General features: G+C 35.1%; 1 long non-coding RNA gene across 1 annotated transcript; it reads left to right on the forward strand.

Annotated features, from left to right (window-relative positions):
* Positions 1-3070: 3070 nt before the first annotated feature.
* On the forward strand, positions 3071-5967 carry LOC113348432. The gene is made up of 3 exons (XR_003359673.1): positions 3071-4662; positions 5166-5221; positions 5746-5967. It is a non-coding gene; the product is annotated as an uncharacterized LOC113348432 (long non-coding RNA).
* Positions 5968-22208: the final 16241 nt, after the last annotated feature.

Genomic DNA, 22208 nt, shown 5'->3' on the forward strand with positions numbered 1-22208 from the left:
ATAGGAGATAGAGTAGATAGACTTTTGAGTGATAGATGAGTTCAAGTCTCCAAATAACTTTTGCTTATGAAGTTCCACAAGCTACCCTTAGTAGGTCATCGTCTTCAATCGATGAACGCCGTGAAGTATAATGCTCAACTACACTTTATATCCTAATCCGAGACTTAGATATAAGTAGACTAGGAATCAAGACTTATAGTTTTGGAAACTAAACTTGACAAACAAGCTTGAGATAGCAAGCTTGCGAGTTCGACCGAGCAGTGCTCTAACATTTGCCGATCCTGATTTTTCAGATGAATATATTGAAAACGCAGTTTCACTGATCACAAGACAGTTTAGAGCTTCTTTGGAAGAGAAACAAACGGTTTTCCAGAGAAAAACCTCCAATATCAGTTAGGCCACATAATCGTATTTTTGCTAGAAAAAGAGATTCTAACGATACTGACGATGAGGATATGCAACAATGCTTTAAGTGTAGATGATTCAATCACCTTTCCAATGAGTGTCCAAATCGAAAAAAGTACACTGGCAACAAGAGTTTGGCTGCAACACTTGATGAGACCTATGATCATTATGACTCCGAAGAGAAAGAAAATTCAAGTGTATCACTCTTAAGTGAAATTATCAATTTTGATAATTGTAGCAATACTCATATCAATCTTGATAATTTAATTGATGATTTTTCATCAAAATCATTAGAGAATGTTATGGATTTTTCGTATACTGATGAGAATTCTGATAATGTTTCAAGTACCTTGTGTCTAGCCGCTAAAGCTGTTTCCGAAACAATCTACAATCCGACATGTCCTTATTGTACCAGTAAAGGTCACGGACTTGTAAAATGTTCCAAATACAAACATAAACTAAGGTATGTCTACAAACTGCAACGAAGGGTTAGTCGGTCGGCAAATGCGCTTAAACTTGTTCAAAAGTCCAATCCTGAGGTACACAAAGTTAACTCTTCGTCTTCTAAGAAATTGATTGATTCTAAGGAAAAGGAAAAATCTCAAACAAAAAGAAGAGTCCGGGCTAAACGTTCCGTATTTAAAGATATTGTCAATTTCGTGCAGGAAACTGGTGGCGAGCAATCTAGTGCTCACCTCAACACAATCTAATTGTGTTGAAAGGTGCATTTTATCTCATGTGCCCATGAAAGAGATAAGAACTTTGCACATCAGGGATTTTGTATCAAAATTGAATATTATTACTTGGATCTCCATCTTTATCTGTCCATCCTTATCTATGTCTCAAGTAATGGTATTGAAAATTTTGATTTGCAAAATTTAGAAAGGATAAAAATGACTTTTTCATTCCATTTTAGGTTTTATATGTTCCAGTGCGTGAACCTTTATAAGTTCTGAAATCCTGCATGATAAATTTCCTCTACTTCAAGACTCATATCTATTTCACAAGAAGTTTTGCTTGTTGAGATATATATTTGTGTTTCACAAATCCATTCTATTCTCACGAATCATGGAGACTTCAAGTACCACATCTTCTCGTGAAGCTTATGCTCCAATGGTTGTTGATACTCTTCCAACTAACAAGGAGAAACTGATGTCTCTTCCTTTTGTCTCGTCTCTTAAGAGGAAAATGAAGAATCAGAAGAAACCCAGATCTGATTATTCCAATCAGAAAAAGTTTGAAAATATTCTTAGATAACTTAAGAAAACCAAGAAGGAGGTGCAGGGACTGAAAAATATTTTACAAAAATCTCTCAAACTACAAGATACGCCTGTCAATCAACAACCTACCAGGTATGCATGAACTAACTCTTTCATTCATGAACCATATGTTCCAATTCCAGTTATTGATAAGGAGTTTGGAGATGATAAAGAATTTTTCAAAGATTTAAAAGACTAGGAAATTTCTTTTGAGGATTTTATTCTTGAGAAGGATAACTAGGGTTTGGTATAACAAAGATTGTGATTACGCATAGCTATTTCCAACGTTTTTCATCTTGCATGTTGTTAGATTTATTTATTTAAATTATAGAATTGTTAGAAGATGAACTTGCAATATGTAATCATTATTGGTTTAATTATTGCAAAAATCTTATGAAATATTTGTGCCTTTACGTTCTCGTGAATCGAGCTAATATTTCGTATATGCTCAGAAGTTAAATCTATTATGTTTTTTATAAACAGAAAATTGAACAAACTCTTTGAGATTTTTCTCGTAGTATTGATCTTCTTGTGATCACACTTTCGTGTTTTTCTTGCTTGACACACTTCGTAAGATTTTCTTATGTTGAGTAAAATGGAGTAAGATTGTCTCTTTGTTCGTAATTGGCATTGAGATTAATTTATGTCGATAATTTGGATACATATCCTTGTGATTTGTTAATGACCGCCAAAATCCTTCTTTTTCACAAAAGTAAGGTCACTCATGTTATTCTCTTGGGAATGAAATTTAATGGGGAGAGTTCTTAAATGAACATGTGCTTGATTGCTATATATTTGTGGGGAGTGTGGCTGTGGAATTTTAAAGGGGATGCTTGTATCTTTTTAATCTCCTAGGATGAGCGGTAAGTATTTATTAGTATGTGAAATCATCTGAATAAATTGATATGAGGAGTTGCATCTTAACTATGTTATTATGTATTTCTATCTTCCTTAAACTTGAGATATCTTTTGGTTGTATTCATTATGGTCCCACGAATTTCGTACCTTCGTTAATTTTATTGAAAAAAATGAGGAGAATTATTTAGTAGTTTCATATTACATACTGTAAAGACCCTCAAGCACGTCAACGCTACTAGACTAGTCAAGAGACGTTTTAGCCGATAATAACTCGCTTAGTTTAACACGAACGTTAATTATAGAAATTAATCTAACAATGATATAGATACGAAATTAGTGATGTTAAATAGATCTCGAAAAGTTATGCATAATGGACTACTCGAACATGTCAATCGGATATCGGACGAAGAAGATAACATTGGTTTAATATGAAGGGTAAAATCGTTATTTCGTGGAAAAACGCTATTGATGCAACACAAACACGTTTTGGATGCTCTTATCAAAGCAAGTGCGTGTCCTAGGGTTTCCTTTGGGCCTTATCTTCACCAAATCGAGCAGAGAGAATCATTTTCTCGTATTCTTCTTCTTTCTTTCTTCTTCTTTCAGCTTCTCTTCTCTTTTCTTCCTCCGTTTACCTTTTTCTACGAGTTTGTGATATATTTAACGGAGGTTGGTGATCGGAAGGAGGAGGAGAAGACCATGGAGTGGTTTGTAGTGATGATGTTATCTGTTGTTGATTCAGATTCGAAGGAGATAATGAATTAAGAGTTAGGGTTTCTGAGAAATCAATTGGAGTTCGATTAGGTGATGATTAAGAGGAGCATTGAAGCATGGTTTTGCATTAATTGAAGATTTGGATTGAGATTTTGATCTCATGTGAATTAGAAGCTCATGCAACCGTAATTGTAATTAGGGTTTTGTCTTGTATTTGAGATTAAAAAGTTAGGGAATTAAGGTTTGATTGAAATGTAAATCGAATAAGTAAACAAAATTGTTGGATGGGTTTAGTCGATTTGAGAACTTGAGTTAATGGTTGAACAGATTCAAGGATTTGGGGATTATTTAGGGTCTTCACAGTTGATGTTCTTGGAATTGTTCATAGGAGGTAGGAAGAAGCAATATTAGTTATGATTCTCAAATGAATAGCTAGAGTTCACGGATTGAAATTACAAGTGAAGAATGTTCTAAGATTTGTTTGAGGTAAATCTTCTCAACCAATTTAAGTACTTGTTGTTATGTTGTTTAAAATTTAGAATTAGTATAACTAAATTGGGATAATTGAGCGAATGTATGAGTTGGTTATGGAATGAAGTTTGGTTGTTATTTTGAAATACAGGGTCTCTGTGAATTTAATTGGGAATGGAAATTATGAATAAGGATGTTGGGGTAAGTGAACTGTATTGGAGTTGAGATGTTATTATTGTTGCTGAGGCTGGTGGTGGTATTGATTTGATATTAGGTTCATGTATGGAATTGCAGTTGAAACATGAAACTAGTGGTGATAGTAAATTAAGAATGAATGTAAAGATCTGGAGTTGGTGCTGTTATTGTTTGTTAGAGTTTAGATGTTGTTGTTGTGACAGTAAAGTCACAGTTTCCGTCACTCAGAGAGGTTGAACAGAATGGGTTGTGGTGGTTCTGGTATTATGGGTTATTAGAGTTGGTTTCTTGAACTGAGATTACAGCTGTGGTTAGGATTGTAGTAATGAACTGAGCTGAACTTGGTAGTGTTACTGTAATGGCGGTGGGGAATTTGAGCGACTGGTGAAACTGCAGATTGTTAGTGTTGAATTAAGTTGAAGGGGTAATGGAGTTGGTATCTCAAAGGAGATTGAGAATAAGGGTTGGTTGCATCTTCTGAGGATTGAATGTGCGGATGAAGAGTGTGGCAGAGATTTCTAAACTGTAAATGGAACTGAAGTTGTTGAGTGTGGCTGACAAGATAGCGCTAGTGGATTAGTGAAGGAAGTTGTGGTTGTAAATCTAGGTTTGTGATTGTAATACTAGGAGTTAGTACAGATTTGGATTGCAATTGATTTATGAAGTGGAGCTTGCCTTGTATGTAAATGAAGTTGTAGATAGTAGTGACTGTATGGTTGTAGCTGGAAGCTTCAACGAGGCCTTGCATCTGATATTTCAGGTAAGCTTAACCTATGTAATGAAGTATGAAGTTATTTAGGTTGAATATATGGTTTGATGTTGAAATGTAAGAATGGTAGATGAATGTGTAAGAATCAGAGCTGAAGTGAAACTGAAAATGAGTTGCTAAATACCCTTAGTCATCCCAGTCAGTTTAGCTGACTCATTTAGTCTATCTGACTCAGTGTCTGAATGAGTTGAGTGAACCTTGTTGAACTTGACTTGACTCAATGATTTCCCTATATGACTCAGTGGGCCATTGACCGAGTTAAAGTTTGACCTTTGACTAGACTTTGACTATTGATTGGACGTTGACCGTTAGTTGACTTGTGATCGCCATTCTGACCGTTGGAGACTGTTAGTTGACCAGTTGGGCTTGTTTAGTGGTCTTGGGCCTAGAATCATTAGATAGAATTTTATGATTCTTGTGTGAGCCATTTTGGCTAGATTCTTAGAATTCTTGTGTGATTAACAGTTAGTCTTTATTAACAATGATCGATTCAGGGGATGAACCAGTGGATCGTGGATCTCGAGGTAGGCGTGGCTTGTCATCAAAAGAGGTGGGAATACATTTGACTCTCTTGTAACCATTGATGTTTTCTTTTACAAAGATTTATGTTTATCAAATTCATGCATTGTCTAGTTGTGCATTCCATACTTTGTTTAAATTGCATTACGATAATTTTGTTGTTTATGTTAATCTTTCCATGGTTTGGAAAGGACTTGTAATGTTTTATTGTCAATATGAATTTTTATGGAAAATGAGAATTTCCACGTGTGGTATATATGATACGCTTCTTCACATTTATATCTACATGAATTCAGCTTTTATTGCGTAGAGTGGGTCATCATGGTCTTGGTGATATCAATAGCTAATGAGTGTGGTTAGCACGAATATTATACATTGTTTGAAGAAGGAGTTTGTCCATATACATGTTTGTTTATTTCAGTGACTTGGTCACTTTTTAATGTTTGGGAAAACATTATTGTTTTCCAAATCTTGCCATGATTACTTGAAAGTTAAATGTTATTCCTACTGGGCACCCCTTTTAGGGATGATGTGCTCACCCATTCCCACTTTCAGTTTCAGGGACAGATCACAGTTGCGCAGCAAAAGCTTCAAGGGTTGATTTCGTTAGTTGGTTAACTTCTGCTATGTTTATTATGTTGCATATTATATTTGTAAACCAAATGACTATTGTATATGTATCATTTGAGAGGAGTTCTTGTATATATATATATTTCTGAGCGGGGCTAGTTTTTGGCTAAGTTTTGTAGCAGATTTTTAATTGAATGTTTAAGTAAATGATTTAGATTCTTAGTGCCTCTTTATTTAGTTAATCTCTTGGATTAGTCATCTGCTAGCTTAAGGGGCTCTACACATACATTTGGTTTACGGATGATTATGTAAGGGGGAGTGAATTCATTAAACAATAGGTTTCACCTATTATAGAAAAGATATAAGTATTGATTAAGGGGGATAAACATATCGCTGCAGTATTACTTCAGAGTTGAGATACAATTGAACTTTGGAGAGAATACAATAATACTATGTTTCTGTATAACGACGAATATTGTTACAGCTACCGATCTTCAACAACAACGATGCTGAGTTGAACACGTTCAGAATCTTTGCAACTTGAAATAACGAAGATGTTAAGGAGAGTTGTAGAAACCGAGGAAATCAAGGCATGATGGATCGAGGAGTTTTTCGAAGCTTTATTTTTGCTATCCATATGTATTAATAGTTTTGTCACTAAAATTGACAAAGGGGGAGATTGTTAGAGAATTGCTCGTTCGAACTCACAAATGTTTCAATATCAAGCTTGTTTTCAAAACTATATATTGATTTCTAGTCTACAATTAGTTAAGTCTCAATCTAGGATAGAGGTAGTTGAGAAATGAACCAGTCATCATTTGCGTTCTACCATTTTAAAGGCGAAGATCCACCGAAGCTTTTGGAGAACTTCGTCAACAAAAAATAAGTGAATACCGAACCACCTATTTCTCATGTTATATTAACCTTTCTATCCTTGAGACGATTGTCGCATAACTAATTAGACTAACTTGCATAGACAAGAATTTCGAGTCGAGAACTAATTATTTAGTTTACGGATTTCTCCAAATATGAGTCCATCTATATTTACCCCTACTTAACCAAGGGTGAACATTCCTCCCATCATGATTGGATTATATTTAACCCCAGTTATATAACATAACGGGAATTGGAGAAAGAAAAAATTGACATTAATCTCTCTCCTTAGACTTTCTTCCTCGTACTAGTTTCATTTCTCTCTCTAATATAAAAAAATCATGTCTGAAATATGAAGTCTGGACTATGAAATAGAACAACATCATCATTATTAGCAAATCTCTTTGCATCGGCATCTTTAACCACAGAATACAGAAAAGCCAGTTGAGCACTTCATGAGACCGTCCAGTAAATTCATCGAGCAAAAATAAAAGAGAGACCATTCTAACAAGGGAAAAAAATGGACGACGAGAGAAGAACTAATACTCCACATTAAAACGGGTTGAAAATTATTGTAAGGAAAGCGGATGTATCAAAGTCAAAACCAGTGTAATGATAACTGTTAAGAGATCTTAACAGATTATAATAAAGTTTGTGAGTAGGAATCAAGAACTTCATCTACTACTACTATTAGTATAATATTAATAATCGTCAACCTCAAACAACTGAACAGTTTCTGGATGGTGGACCCATTGACCTTCTTCTACCTCCACGTGCACCAATTGCACAGAAGAAGCCATTATCATCAAAAACTGCTGATATTGGAATCATTGATCCAAATCCAACTACTCTTTTTTTGGTCACAACCACGTTAAGAACTATTAATCCAAGAATTAATGAAAACCCATGTTGTAATTCCAATTATATTTGGTTTTTCTTGGTGATTAATGTAGATTCTATTAATTATTACATTCTCCTTCTATTGTTACAGTTGATTTTTGGAGAGTTGGATTTTGTATAGGTTGGGCTTTTCTTAAAATTCAACAGGTTTTTCCTACCACGCAATAGCAGATAATAATTTTATGGAGGATAGACATCTTGATTTCAATATTCAGGAAGATCAAATTCAAGAAAGAGAAATTACTGATTTATAAAAGGAATAGAGATGTATTTATTAAATAAATAATATCCTATTTTTCTTTCTCCAATTTCCTATGATAGACAAATAGGGTTAAATATAAGCCCATCATGATGGGAGGAATATACATCCTTGGTTAAGAAGGGATGCACGTAGCCTAGAACAGTGATATGTGTCATTGATATCATTCAAGAATGTCTCGAATTGATTTAGAGAAATATAGAACTACTATATTCCGATACAAGACAGTATTGTCAGTCTTACGAATTGAGAAAACTGTTATATGTATGAAGTTGTATTACATGTACTCGTACACGTAGCTGAGTAGTTATATATCGATTTTTAGATTTGTGTGATACGCATATTCGTATGCACATCATGGGAAAATATGTTTGTTTCGTGATTCGGATAGGTATGCATTTTTGTATACAAACCATTTTAGAACTGTGGTAAGGGAACCGGGTTAAAGTATTCAAACCGGTATGCGAACCTAAGGTTCTGTGAACTCCGGAACTAGTAAAAGTCTCAAGTTTGCAAACTGGTACGTGAACTGAAAAAGTTATGTCAACTCCGGAACTTAGTGTTGCACCTAAGTTTGCAAACCGATGCGTGAACTTAAAAGTTTTGTCAACTCTGGAATTCGATTTTTCTTGTAAGTTTGCAAACCGGTCTGCGTACCTTGACTCAGCCGATTCACGAACTACTCAAGTATTTTCACTTTGTGCGATTACCAACTATGTCGATTATGGTCCAATTGCGATTAAATTATTTCTCTGAGATAATTTGCATTTGATCAATTCTCTAGTTGTGACTCAAGATCAATGTTTTTGTGTTCATAAAAATGAGTGTTAAGCTTTTAAATTCAAACCGGCTAGTTTCGGCTAACCATGTTGGACATAGTCTTTATACACGGTTCTATTACAGTTTACCCAACCAAAGTGTATATCTTGTTTATGTGAATAAGATTCAAAGTTTTCATCGAACGGAGAATATTGTTTGCTTGGTTCCAAAGCTATCTTATCTTAAACCTAAAGCAACCTATGATTTGAATGTCTATATAAAGGGAACTCTTGGAAACTGGGATCTTTGAATCCTGACCCTACTTTTTGGTGTGTCCTAGTTGTATCTAGAGTCGTCCTCTTCAAAAACCTTTTAGGGTTCAACGACTATCAAAGACTTCATTGGGATTCGTGAAGCCAGGTCTAGTTATCGTTTATCTTGATAACTTGAGTATCCTTATCTTGTTCGATTTTTGATTTATCACTTGAACAAGATATATAGAAATCACAAAGTTCTCTTCGTCTCAAACTTTGTGATTTCGCAAGTTTTACACTTGTGAGGTGAATAATAATCTAGGATGCACTTCGGGTTATACAATTCTGGATTTTGAGGATAGATAGACTTCTGTCAAATTGCTATCGATTTCCATCACATTGATACTACGTTTGATCTGATCATCCATTTCGATCGTAAATCAAGAATTCAATTATAGGCTTAATCTATGGGTTCGTCAAAATGCGGGGGTCTAACAACCACACCCAACAATTCGTTTGGCAATCTGAGAGGACTTTCTCCAATACACTTTCTTAGAAATCAACCAGACGGTCAGACTCAATCTAGAATAAAGTATATTAAAGAGCTTAATATCTCTAACTCTTAACTCAATCAGCAATCAACAAATAGAAATCTGCGAGCCTGATTGAATATAAGAGGAGTTACTTGAACGGTACCAAAGACCAATGTTCAAGTGTCAATCAATTTTAATCAACAACCAAAGGCTGGATATTCTAATTGATTGATCTTAATGCACAACCTGTGATATTTCAATTATATAACAAAATATATTGCGGAAAAGAAATAACACAGACACCAGAATTTTGTTAACGAGGAAACCGCAAATGCAGAAAACCCCCGGGACCTAGTCCAGATTGAACACCACACTGTATTAAGCCGCTACAGACACTAGCCTACTACCAATTAACTTCGGACTGGACTGTAGTTGAACCCTAATCAATCTCACATTGATTCAAGGTACAGTTGCGCTCCTTACGTCTCAGATCTCAGCAAGATACTACACACTTGATTCCCTTAGTTGATCTCACCCACAAGCAAGAGTTGCTACGACCCAAAGTCGAAGACTTAATGGACAAATCTGTCTCACACACAAAATTCTATAGGATTGAATAAATATGTCTCCCACAGAAATACCCAAGAGTTTTTGTTCCGTCTTTTGATAAATCAAGGTGAACAGGAACCAATTGATAAACCAGACTTATCTTCCCGAAGAAAAACCTAGTATTATCAATCACCTTACAATAAACTTAATCGACTAGCAAAACAAGTTATTGTGGAATCTCAAACGATGAGAAGAAGTTTGTTTGTGATTACTTTTCTATCTTGCCTGTCGGAGATATAAAATCTCGAGCCAATTATTTCAATTGTACTCAGCACGATATATACAACAAGATCAGATCACGCAACTGCAAATACAATAGTTGGGTCTGGCTTCATAATCCCAATGAAGTCTTCAAGTCAATAACCTATAGGGACTCGAGAAGAAACCTAAGGTTAAAGGAGAATCGACTCTAGTTATGCAACTAGTAACATACAGGAGGTGGGGGGATTAGGTTTCCCAGTTGCTAGAGTTCTCCTTTATATAGTTTTCACATCAGGGTTTGCAATCCAAGTTACCTTGGTAACAAAGCATTCAATATTCACCGTTAGATGAAAAACCTGATTCAACCAAGCTAATATCTTTCAACCGTTAGATCGAACTTAGCTTGTTACACACAAATGAAATGTACCCTCATTTAGGTTTATGTAACCGTACCTAAACGTGTACACCATGTTGGTTCACAAATAGTTAACCGAGGTTAGCCATATGATTACTCTCATATCAGCCTTATTCATCTTAACCATAACTAGTTCACATGACTCAAATGAAACTAGTTAAGAGTTGTTCAATTGTTTAGAAAACACAATTGTAATCAAATCGGTTTGATTCACTTGAATCAATCACGAACATTATAGCCACGGTTTTTAAGGATTGCATTCCTTATTATTTAGATGTTTAAGTTCATGGACTTCACCGATTTGACAAAGTATCCAGCTTAAGTATGCGTACTTAAGCAACCAGTTTTGAGTTTGTAAAGTTTCCAAACTCAGCATAAATTTTCGGTTCAAAAACTTCTGCCAGTATGCGTACGAGTACGCATACTTAAGGTGACTAGTTAAGAGTTTTGCCAAAACCAAACTCAGCAGAAATTCTCGGTTCGAGAACTTCCGCCTAACCTGTCTCCTTCACCAATTTCTTATATACACATATGCATACTCTTGGCTTCCGGTTTAGGGACTTATACACTAATGTGCGAACACACTATATATGCTTATATCCAAATATGGTTACATCATCAACCATTTATTTCAATCATTGAAACATTCTTCTATAATGTCAATAGCCGTTTTCACACACTATTAGCATCAAACCAATTTTTCAAGATATTGAAATAATCATTATTGAAACCTTCCAAGTCTTACACCAAATAATTGTATCACACAAACCATGTAAGATGTTACTTGGTAATTTTCTCATGATATAAGATGAACTTGGTCGAAGCGAAAGCTTACCAACACATATTTCGAGAAATATGTAAGCGAGATATACCCAGCTTGAAATCTCAAATGTGTATAGAGAAAACTATATCGTAACACGACTTATGTCTCAATATATGAGATAGTAGAAATAGACTTTCCAAGTGATAGATAAGTTCAAGTCTCCATATACCTTTTGTCGAAGAAGTTCCACAATCTCCCCTTAGTAGTTCTTCATCTTCAAGAGATGAACGTTGAGAGATTTAAGCTCAACTACATTATCTATGTCCTAGTCCGAGACATCTACAAATAGGCTAGAAATCAAGACTTATAGTTTTGATCACTAACATTGAAAAACATGCTTGAGATAGCAACGCATGCGAGTTCGACCGAGCAATGCCCTAACAATCTCCGCCTTTGTCAATTTTAGTGACAAAACTATCATTACATATGGATTACAAAAAAGATAAAAAATGTAGCTTCTTATCCACATGCTTGATCTCCTTGGCATCTTCAACGCGACTCGAAATTTTCGTCACTTCCAAGTACTCCATGATCCTAAAGGTTGTAAGTTCAGCATCACAGTTGTTGAAGATCCGTATCTATAACAGTGAGAAAACAAAATGCTCTCAATCATTTTTATACAATGTCATAGTATTATTACACAACATCAAAGTTCAATTGTATCACAACTATGACAATAACACTATGGTGATATGCATCACTCTCTCTTAGTCAATACATATCTCAACATGAAAACCACTCTCCCTTACATAATGATACGTAAACCATATGTATTTGTAGTGTGAACTACACATTAATTATCCCTCTTTTTGTCAAAAAAATTGGCAAAGGTACGAAAATTAGTGGGATCCTAATGAAATTTCCACGGAGATACATCATGACCAAAAGGTGTATTAACATACCAACAAATTTAGATGCAATCATAAAGCCGAAGCTAAATGAATTCATCAAGGAGTTAATGAAGATACAAGATAACCCCTAAAAGATTTGGCAATTAAGCTAAATGAATTCCACCGCCGCACTCCCCACAAAGATTTGGCAATTAAGCACAAGTTCTAAAGAATTCTCCCCCATAAAATGTCATCCCTGAAGGAAAAACAAAAGTGCCATACTTTCACAAGAAAAGAAGGATTTCTTTCGACAACCAAATCACATGAAAACATGAATTTGTTTCCACAACATTCAATTGTAATAACCACAAGAGGACCCATAGTTAGTTCAATAGAAAAATAACAACCAAATTAATTACAAGAAAACCAATAATTAATTCAATTGGAATACACAACCAAATTAACCAAAAAAAACGATCAATTTTATTGGTCATGCTCGACATAAGTGAAGTTACGGAGCAACAACTAAAATAACCAAAATAAAATGATTAATTTAGTTGATCATGTTCGACATAGGGAACCTTATGGAGCAACAACTAAGTTAATCATAAGAATGAACAACTCAGTTGATTGTGCTCGACATAAGAAACCTTATGGAACAACACAGTATATGCACAAAGATTGTGGATCAGAGATCGACCAAATACTGCGGAGTAGACAAGGATCCATTCTATTTTCATCACTATTTGCACAATGACATAAAATAGACTTAATCCTTGTAAACAAAAGTTTTATCCTTTCTTTTTATCAAAACATGACATAAAAGGCTTTAACTTTTGTAATGTCAAAAATTCATTCTGTCTTCCATCAATACATTCATATCGACATAATGGAGATAACTTTTGAACAAGTATGGGACAGTCACAGGTTCACGGACGTAAACAACATATCCCATAACAATTTGCAATATGTAAAATCATAAAGATTAGAATTGCAAAAATCATCTTCCAAAAAATACTTTTAGAATTTAAATAAATAAATCTAAAAACAATGAAGATGAAAATCGTTGGACATAGCTATGTGTACTCACAATAATGGCTATTCCAAACCCTAGCTATTCTTCTAAAAAAAAGAAGATTTACTATACATTGTAGAGCTTTCTCAGGGCATCTACAGATAATTCCTTCTCATTATTGAAAAAACCATTGTTAATGGGATCATTCAATTCCTCCAAATCTTCAGAAATATCAGTTAGTTCACTAAGTTCTCTTTTCAGTTCACTCAAGGTGTTCTTTGTTAAAGACAACATTTGTTCATAGTGAGAGACATCTCTCATAGAATAAATGTTCGAGATTTTAAATCATTTCTTTTCCCGATGAAATCCTTCACCATAGCCCTAAAGTTATTATCAGAATGACAAACAGAAATAGGCAGTTATAGGAGGATCCTGGATCATCATTTGTGTTATTTGCCTTCCTTTTCCTTGAATAAGAAATTCCTTCACATAGATATACATTAATTGCTTCTATGGCATCTCTGTTGGTGGTACCTCTAGTAATAGGGGGTATGAGATTGTATCTTTAGAGAAGAAGGTGAAGAACAATAATAAATAGACTCTAAGATAGTAAAACCCTAAAGGACCCTGAAAAAGTCTTCACGGTTCATGATCCATTATCACTTTTTAACAAGAAGATATTTACTTTCTCAAAATGGAATAGAAAAATCAACAAAAGATTCACAAGACTTAAACCAACTTTGAAGTAATCCTTATTTTTCAAGTCCAAAGAATAAGGATACAATTTATTACTATAATTTAAATAGTAATAGAGTGAACAGAGTGTTCACATCTTGTGTCACCGAATGACGTTTCAAGGTTTGTTGAGTAAAACGACTTACCTCGTTTAGCTCTGATTCTTTTGGATTTCTTCTTGTGCTCAGGTATCTCTGACAGTTTCCCCAGGGTCAGATTTATCTGTTGCATGTTATTTTGAAGTTTGGTAATTGTTTTACAGTTCCTCTTGAATCTCCAACACTTACTTTGAACGTGACTTGTATTTCCAAAAAAGGAAGGCTTGCTTTGTGAAGATGACTCCTGTTCATCACAACGCTCAGGATCTTTTGTTCCAGAACCGGTTGAATTTGTTGTGCACACAGTCTTACTTTGAAACCCCAAACCTTGTGCATTTCCAAAAGCCTTTTGGACAAATAACATTGCTGAGATTTTGTCTGAGCTTCCTGACAGCCTTTGCAGGTCACACTTGAGATAATTGATCTCTTTTTCCCTTAGAAATAGGGTTTTGGTGAATTCATCATTAACACAGTCAATCTCAAGAGTCTCCACATGCAGTGGTGATTCAAGTTTATTTAACAATTATTTCAGTTGAATATTCTCTTGATGAATTTCTTCATATTTATTCAGAAATTCTAGGATTTCAGCGTCCAACTCGCATTCAGGAAATTGAGTTACATGGAGCTTCTGCTGAAAAGGATGAACTTTCCATACTCACTTCAACAGTGTGAAAGGTATTGAAATAATGAGGTTCTTCTTGACTTGGATCATCAGAAGCAACAGGGAGAGAAGATGATTTCTCAGATCCTTTGCCTTTCTTTACCATATCCTTGATATTTTGTGAAATCAGTGATTTATTAAAATCAACGTGATTAGGACAACATTCACCATCCCATGACAAGCTAGAAGCGTTACTTGCAATAGTCACAACATTGAATGCGGAGGTTCTGACTGTATTCTGATCAAGGTCAAGTAATTTAATCTTTCCCACAAGATTACTTCTGGAAAGAGTATCAAGGTTATTACCCTCAACGATGACATGCTTCTTATAATCGTATCTAGATGACAACGATATGAGAATTGTCATCACAATGTCCTTTTCAGGAATAGTCTTACCCAATGCAAAAGATGCATTATCAATTTCAGATTAAACTCATCAAATGAATCTTCATCTGCCATACCGAAGGTTTTCCCAATCGGAATTAAGTTTTTGAAGCCTAGCTTCATTTTCACTGGTATTACCTTCGAATACGGTTTATAACATATCCCAAGCATCTTAAGACCCAATGCACGTAGTCACATAGTGCTGAAGATCTAGGGTAATGGCATGTATGATGGCATTCAAACCGTTGGAGTTTTGCTTTGCAAAAAGTATCTCGGCAGCATTGTATTTACAAATGTTCTTTGGAACGTTCAGATTCCCTACTGCCACAACGGGAGCATCATAACCATTAACTACATAAACCCATGATTGAAAATCACGCGTTGAAGAAAGGCACGCATAGTAATTTTCCACCACAAGTAATTAGAGCCACCGAAGACTGATGGTACGTTTATAGAGATAACACCTTTGACCATATCAGATCGCTACAAACACAAACTTATTAGGTCTTTAATGTGTTTGCCTGCTCTGATACTAATTGAAAATACGGGGGTCTAACAACCACACCCAACAATTCATTTGGATATCTGAAAGGACTTACTCTAATACACTTTCTTAGGAAACAACTGGACGGTCAGACTCAATCTAGAATAAAGTATATTAAATAGCTTAATATCTCTAACACTTAACTCAATCCGCAATCAACAAATAGAAATATGCGAGCCTGATTGAATATAAGAGGAGTTACTTGAACTGTACCAAAGACCAATGTTCAAGTGTCAATCAATGTAAACCAACAACCAAAGGTTGGATATTCTAATTGATTGATCTTAACGCACAACCTGTGATATTTCAATTATATAACAAAATATAATATGGAAAAGAAATAACACAGACACCAGAATTTTGTTAACGAGGAAACCGCAAATGCAGAAAAACCCTGGGACCTAGTCCAGATTGAACACCACACTGTATTAAGCCGTTACAGACACTAGCCTACTACCAATTAACTTCGGACTGGACTGTAGTTGAATCCTAATCAATCTCACATTGATTCAAGGTACAGTTGCGCTCCTTACGTCTCTGATCTCATCAAGATACCGCACACTTGATTCCCTTAGCTGATCTCACCCACAATCAAGAGTTTCTACGACCCAAAATCGAAGACTTAATAGACAAATATGTCTCACACAGAAAAGTCTATAGGATTGAATAAATCTGTCTCCCACAGATATACCCAAGATTTTTTTGTTTCGTATTTTGATAAATCAAAGTGAACAGAAACCAATTGATAAACCGGACTTATATTCCCGAAGAAAACCCTAGTATTATCAATCACCTCACAATAAACTTAGTCTGCTAGCGAAACAAGTTATTGTGGAATCGCAAATGATGAGACGAAGTTTGTTTGTGATTACTTTTCTATCTTGCCTATCAGAGATATAAAATCTCGAGTCAATTATTTCAATTGTACTCAACACGATATAAAAAGCAAGATCGGATCACGCAACTACAAAGATAATAGTTGGGTCTGGCTTCACAATCCCAATGAAGTCTTCAAGTCGTTAACCTACAGGGTCTCGAGAAGAAACCTAAGGTTAAAGGAGAATCGACTCTAGTTATGCAACTAGTAACATACAGAAGGTGGGGGGGATTAGGTTTCCCAGTTACTAGAGTTCTCCTTTATATAGTTTTCACATCATGGTTTGCAATCCAAGTTACCTTAGTAACAAAGCATTCAATATTCACCGTTAGATCAAAAAAATGATTCAACCAAGCTAATATCTTTCAACTGTTAGATCGAACTTAGTTTGTTACACACAAATGAAATGTACCCTCATTTAGGTTTATGTAACCGTACCTAAATGTGTACACCATGTTTGTTCACAAATAGTTAACCGAGGTTAGCCATATGATTACTCTCATATCAACCTTATTCATCTTAACCATAACTAGTTCAAATGATTCAAATGAAACTAGTTAGAAGTTGTTCAATTATTTAGAAAACACAATTGAAATCAAATCGGTTTGATTCACTTGAATCAATCATGAACATTATAGCCACGGTTTTTAAGGATTGCATTCCTTATGATTTAGATGTTTAAGTTCATGGACTTGAACGATTTGACAAAGTAACCAGCATACTTAAGCAACCGGTTTTGAGTTTGTAAAGTTTCCAAACTCAGCGTAAATTTTCGGTTCAAAAACTTCCGCCAGTATTCGTACGAGTACGCATATTTAATGTGAGTAGTTAAGAGTTTTGCAAAAACCAAACTCAGCAGAAATTCTTGATAGGGTGTAGAATACATCCTATTTATTATATATTGTTTATGCTTTCTCTGCTATTTTTCTTGTAAATTATGTATTTTACGCATGTTTTGAGTTTTATAGTTACTTTGGAGTCATGCAGAAGAAATGAAGAAGAAATCACCCAATTTGAGCAAAAAGGACAAAATTGTAATCTCATGGGAGAACATTATCTGGAGCCCAGTCAAGGTTAAGGGGTAACTCTGTTTGAAGGAGGACTAAATACAGTCAGGTTAAGGTTAAGGGGTTGCCAATTTGGGTAGCCCTTATAGATGTGTGGGCCGTTAGTACCTACTATGCCCTAACCCTACATCTCGAGAGCCTCTCATTCATTTCAATCATTTTTACCTGAAAGAGAGAGAAGTAAAAGCAGCGGCTGTTACTGTTGCAATCAAGAGAGGACATAAAGAACAGAGATAGTTGAGAAATCATGATGCTGCTGATTCGAGAAATAAATTGAAGCTGAGATAGAGATGGGTTTTGTCTCGATATCACTGTGTTGCTGTTGAAGAAATTGGGGATTATTCTCAGTTTGAAATTGGATGGAATTAGAAAAAGGTATCTGGATTAGAAGAAGAAATTGGAGATTGAAATGGGTTTGATTGAATTAGGAGATTGATCTGGGTACAGTTCTCGATTGAGAGATGGAGAAGAAGAGATGGTCTGCTGTAAATGGAATTGATGGGTTCGATCTGATAAGAAAGAGATAGATCTGTTGTGGTGAATAAAATGGGTTTCGTGATTGTTGATTGTCATGGGTTTGGTCCAGATTCGATAATGAAGACACGAAATCGAATAAGAAGATGCAGATGGTGGTGTTCTTGAAACTGACAAGAAGCAGAGAAGAAATGGGATTCGATAGATGGGTTTGTTGTTATTATTGTGACTCAGGAGCTGATTGAAGATGATTTTGGTCTGTAAAGTTAATCCGAGGAGTTTTGATAAGAATTGAGTTGTTGTTGATCTCTGAGTTCAAATGAAAAGAAGTTGAAAGAGTAGTTGCTTTTGGTGGTTAATAAGAAGAGGATTGTTGATGTTGAATGATGAATTTGGAATTTGGGGGTTTTGATCAGAATACAAAATGAGCTATGGAGATTACAGGAAAGAAGAAGATACAAATGGTGTATGAGATTTGAATTGCAGTTGAAGCAATGGGTTCTGAGTTGCTACTGAATATAGTACTGCAGTGAAGAATGTGTTGGAATTGCCTTAGATGTATCCTAGGAATGTCGCAGGTATGGAGCTGAAAGAATGGCCCGAACTTGGCCTGGCAATACACCTGAAACAGATGAAACTCTGTCTAAATCTTCCTTCTGATGATTCAACTCAGTGACGGATCCAGCTCACTTATCTCAGACCAGTCAGCCGAGTTAGAAGCTGACTCGATAACTGACTCGACTGACATCCCTTCCTTTGACCGGTTTGACTGACGTTGACTGTTAGTTTGACCGTTCACTTTAAAGGCATCAGACGGTATATTCCTCCGGTGACACTGATACTCAGGTGGCCGACGGTGACTTTCAGGCCGGATTCCGGTGATCCCGAGAACTTTTCCATCCGAACAAAAGTGCAGATTTTTGTGAAGAATTCTCTAGACTCATCTAAACTCATGGGTTTGAGGAATTGGGCTTGAATTTGGAAGGAGAAGGTGGAAGAGTTTTACAAAGACAAGTATTTGGAAGTCGATCTACAAAAGAAAAGGGATTCTATTCCTAAGAGGATTGCAAGTAAATTGAAGCATATAAATAAAGAAGTTCTTTACACAACTTACACACCTCTACACACACAACACTTGTGTTTTTGCTTGTTTTCAAAATTCTGCTTTTAATTATTTGTGTGAACTTTAAAAATTCTCCCTTTAATTATTTGTGTGAATTTCAAAAACATGAGTAGATAATTTTCTTATTGATTGAGGATGAATTCCTAGTTCTTAACATGTTTTGAGTTTTGATTTTAAATCTACTTTGAAGTTTTTCACATGATTATCGTTTGTTTTTATTAATAGGAATGTTTATACATTCATGGTTGATTGATAGATTGTTTAGGTGGCCAACTAAATTGATTTTTTAATTGATCTAAATCTAGTGAAAGTTAGGGGATAAGTAATCGTTTCTTGACTCTTTACACAAGTAGAAAACACAAGACCTTGTGGAGGGATTCCGTGGAGCAATTGTGTGTGAAAACAACGTTAGCAAGTAGACCTTGAGCTAAGAGTCTAACTACTAATATCAACCTAATAAATTCATAAATCTTAATGCGTTTAACTAAATTACATCTTGAGTGAGCTACTACTAGGTGGTTTGGTGAGTATAATCCGGTAGTCGAGAACTTCCGTATCCGATGATACTAGGGATTTAGGGGTTTAGCACTGAGCTAGCTGCTTTACCTACGGTTGGTGATAATCTGTGACTAATAAAAAGTGGAAAAAAACATAACTTGAATCATTGTTTTGCAACGAAGAAGGATTCCTTGATCTAATCTCTATTATTGATTTCAACTTTATATTTTTAATTGCTTTGTTTATTCTTTTACTTTATAAAATCTAAAACCTCCCTTTTTTGTGAAATTATAAGACAACTAAAACCTCTTGCTCCTCGTGGGAACGAACTTGACTACACTATATTACTTGTTAATTAGGTGGAAAAATATTAATTAATTTGTTGTGGTTACGACACGCATCAATTCTCGGCTCGAGAACTTCCGTCGGTATGCGTACGGGTACGCATACTTAACCTGTCTCCTTCACCAATTTCGTATACACACATATGCATACTCTTGGATTCCGGTTTACGGACTTATAAACTAATGTGCGAACACACTATATATGCTTATATCCAAATATGGTTACATCATCAACTCTTTATTTCAATCATTCAAACATTATTCTATAATGTCAATAGCCGTTTTCACACACTATTAGCATCAAAGGAATTTTCAAGATATTGATATAATCATTATTGAAACCTTCCAAGTCTTACACCAAATGATTGTATCACACAAACCATGTAAGATGTTACTCGGCAATTTTCTCATGATATAAGATGAACTTGGTCGAAGCGAAAGCTTACCAACACATATTTCGAGAAATATGTAAGCGATATATACTCAGCTCGAAATATCAAATGTGTATAGAGAAAACTATATCGTAACACGACTTATGTATCAATATATGAGATAGTAGAAATAGACTTTCCAAGTGATAGATAAGTTCAAGTGTCCACATACCTTTTGTCGAAGAAGTTCCACAATCTCCCCTTAGTAGTTCTTCGTCTTCAAGAGATGAACGTTGAGAGATTTAAGATCAACTACATTATCTATGTCCTAGTCTGAGACATTTACAAATAGGCTAGAAATCAAGAATTATAGTTTTGATCACTAACATTGACAAACATGCTTGAGATAGCAACGCATGCGAGTTCAACCGGGCAATGCTCTCACATCTCCCCCTTTGTCAATTTAGTGACAAAAATATCAACACATATGGATTAGAAAAAAGATAAAAAAATGTAGCTTCTTATCCACATGCTTGATCTCCTTGGCATCTTCAATGCGACTCGAAATTTTCGTCACTTCCAAGTACTCCATGATCCTAAAGGTTGTAAGTTCAGCATCACAGTTGTTGAAGATCCGTAGATATAACAATGAGAAAAAAAAATGCTCTCAATCATTGTTATACAATGTCATAGTATTATTACACAACATCAAAGTTCAATTGTATCACAACTTTGACAATAACACTATGGTGATATGCATCACTCCCCCTTAGTCAATACATATCTCAACATGAAAACCGCTCCCCCTTACATAATGATCCGTAAACCATATGTATTTGTAGTGTGAACTACACATTAATTCTCCCCCTTTTTGTCAAAAAATTTGGCAAAGGTACGAAAATTAGTGGGATCCTAATGAAATTTCCACGGAGATACATCATGACCAAAAGGTGTATTAACATACCAACAAATTTAGATGCAATCATAAAGCCAAAGCTAAATGCATTCATCAAGGAGTTAATGAAGATACAAGATAACCCCTAAAAATTCCACCGCCGCACTCCCCACAAAGATTTGGAAATTAAGCACAAGTTCAAAAGAATTCTCCCCCATAAAATGTCATCCCCGAAGGAACAAAAAAGGCGCCATACTTTCACAAGAAAAGAAGGATTTCTTTCGACAACCAATCACATGAAAACATGAATTTGTATCCACAACATTCAATTGAAATAACCACTAGAGGACCCATAGTTAGTTCAATAGAAAAATAACAACCAAATTAATCACAAGAAAACCCATGATTAATTCAATTGGAATACACAACCAAATTAACCACAAAAAGCGATCAATTTAATTGGTCATGCTCGACATAAGTGAAGTTACGGAGCAACAACTAAAATAACCAAAATAAAATGATTAATTTAGTTGATCATGTTCGACATAGGGAACCTTATGGAGCAACAACTAAGTTAATCATAAGAATGAACAACTCAGTTGATTGTGCTCGACATAAGAAACCTTATGGAACAACACAGTATATGCAAAAATATTGTGGATCAGAGATCGACCAAATACTGCGTAATAGACAAGGATTCATTCTATTTTTCATCACTATTTGGACAATGACATATAATAGACTTAATACTTGTAAACAAAAGTTTTATCCTTTCTTTTTATCAAAACATGACTTAAAAGGCTTTAACTTTTGTAATGTCAAAAGTTCATTCTATCTTCCATCAATACATTCATATCGACATAATGGAGATAACTTTTGAACAAGTATGGGACAGTCACAGGTTCA

This window comes from Papaver somniferum, chromosome 2, assembly GCF_003573695.1.
Source record: "Papaver somniferum cultivar HN1 chromosome 2, ASM357369v1, whole genome shotgun sequence".
NCBI lineage: Eukaryota > Viridiplantae > Streptophyta > Magnoliopsida > Ranunculales > Papaveraceae > Papaver > Papaver somniferum.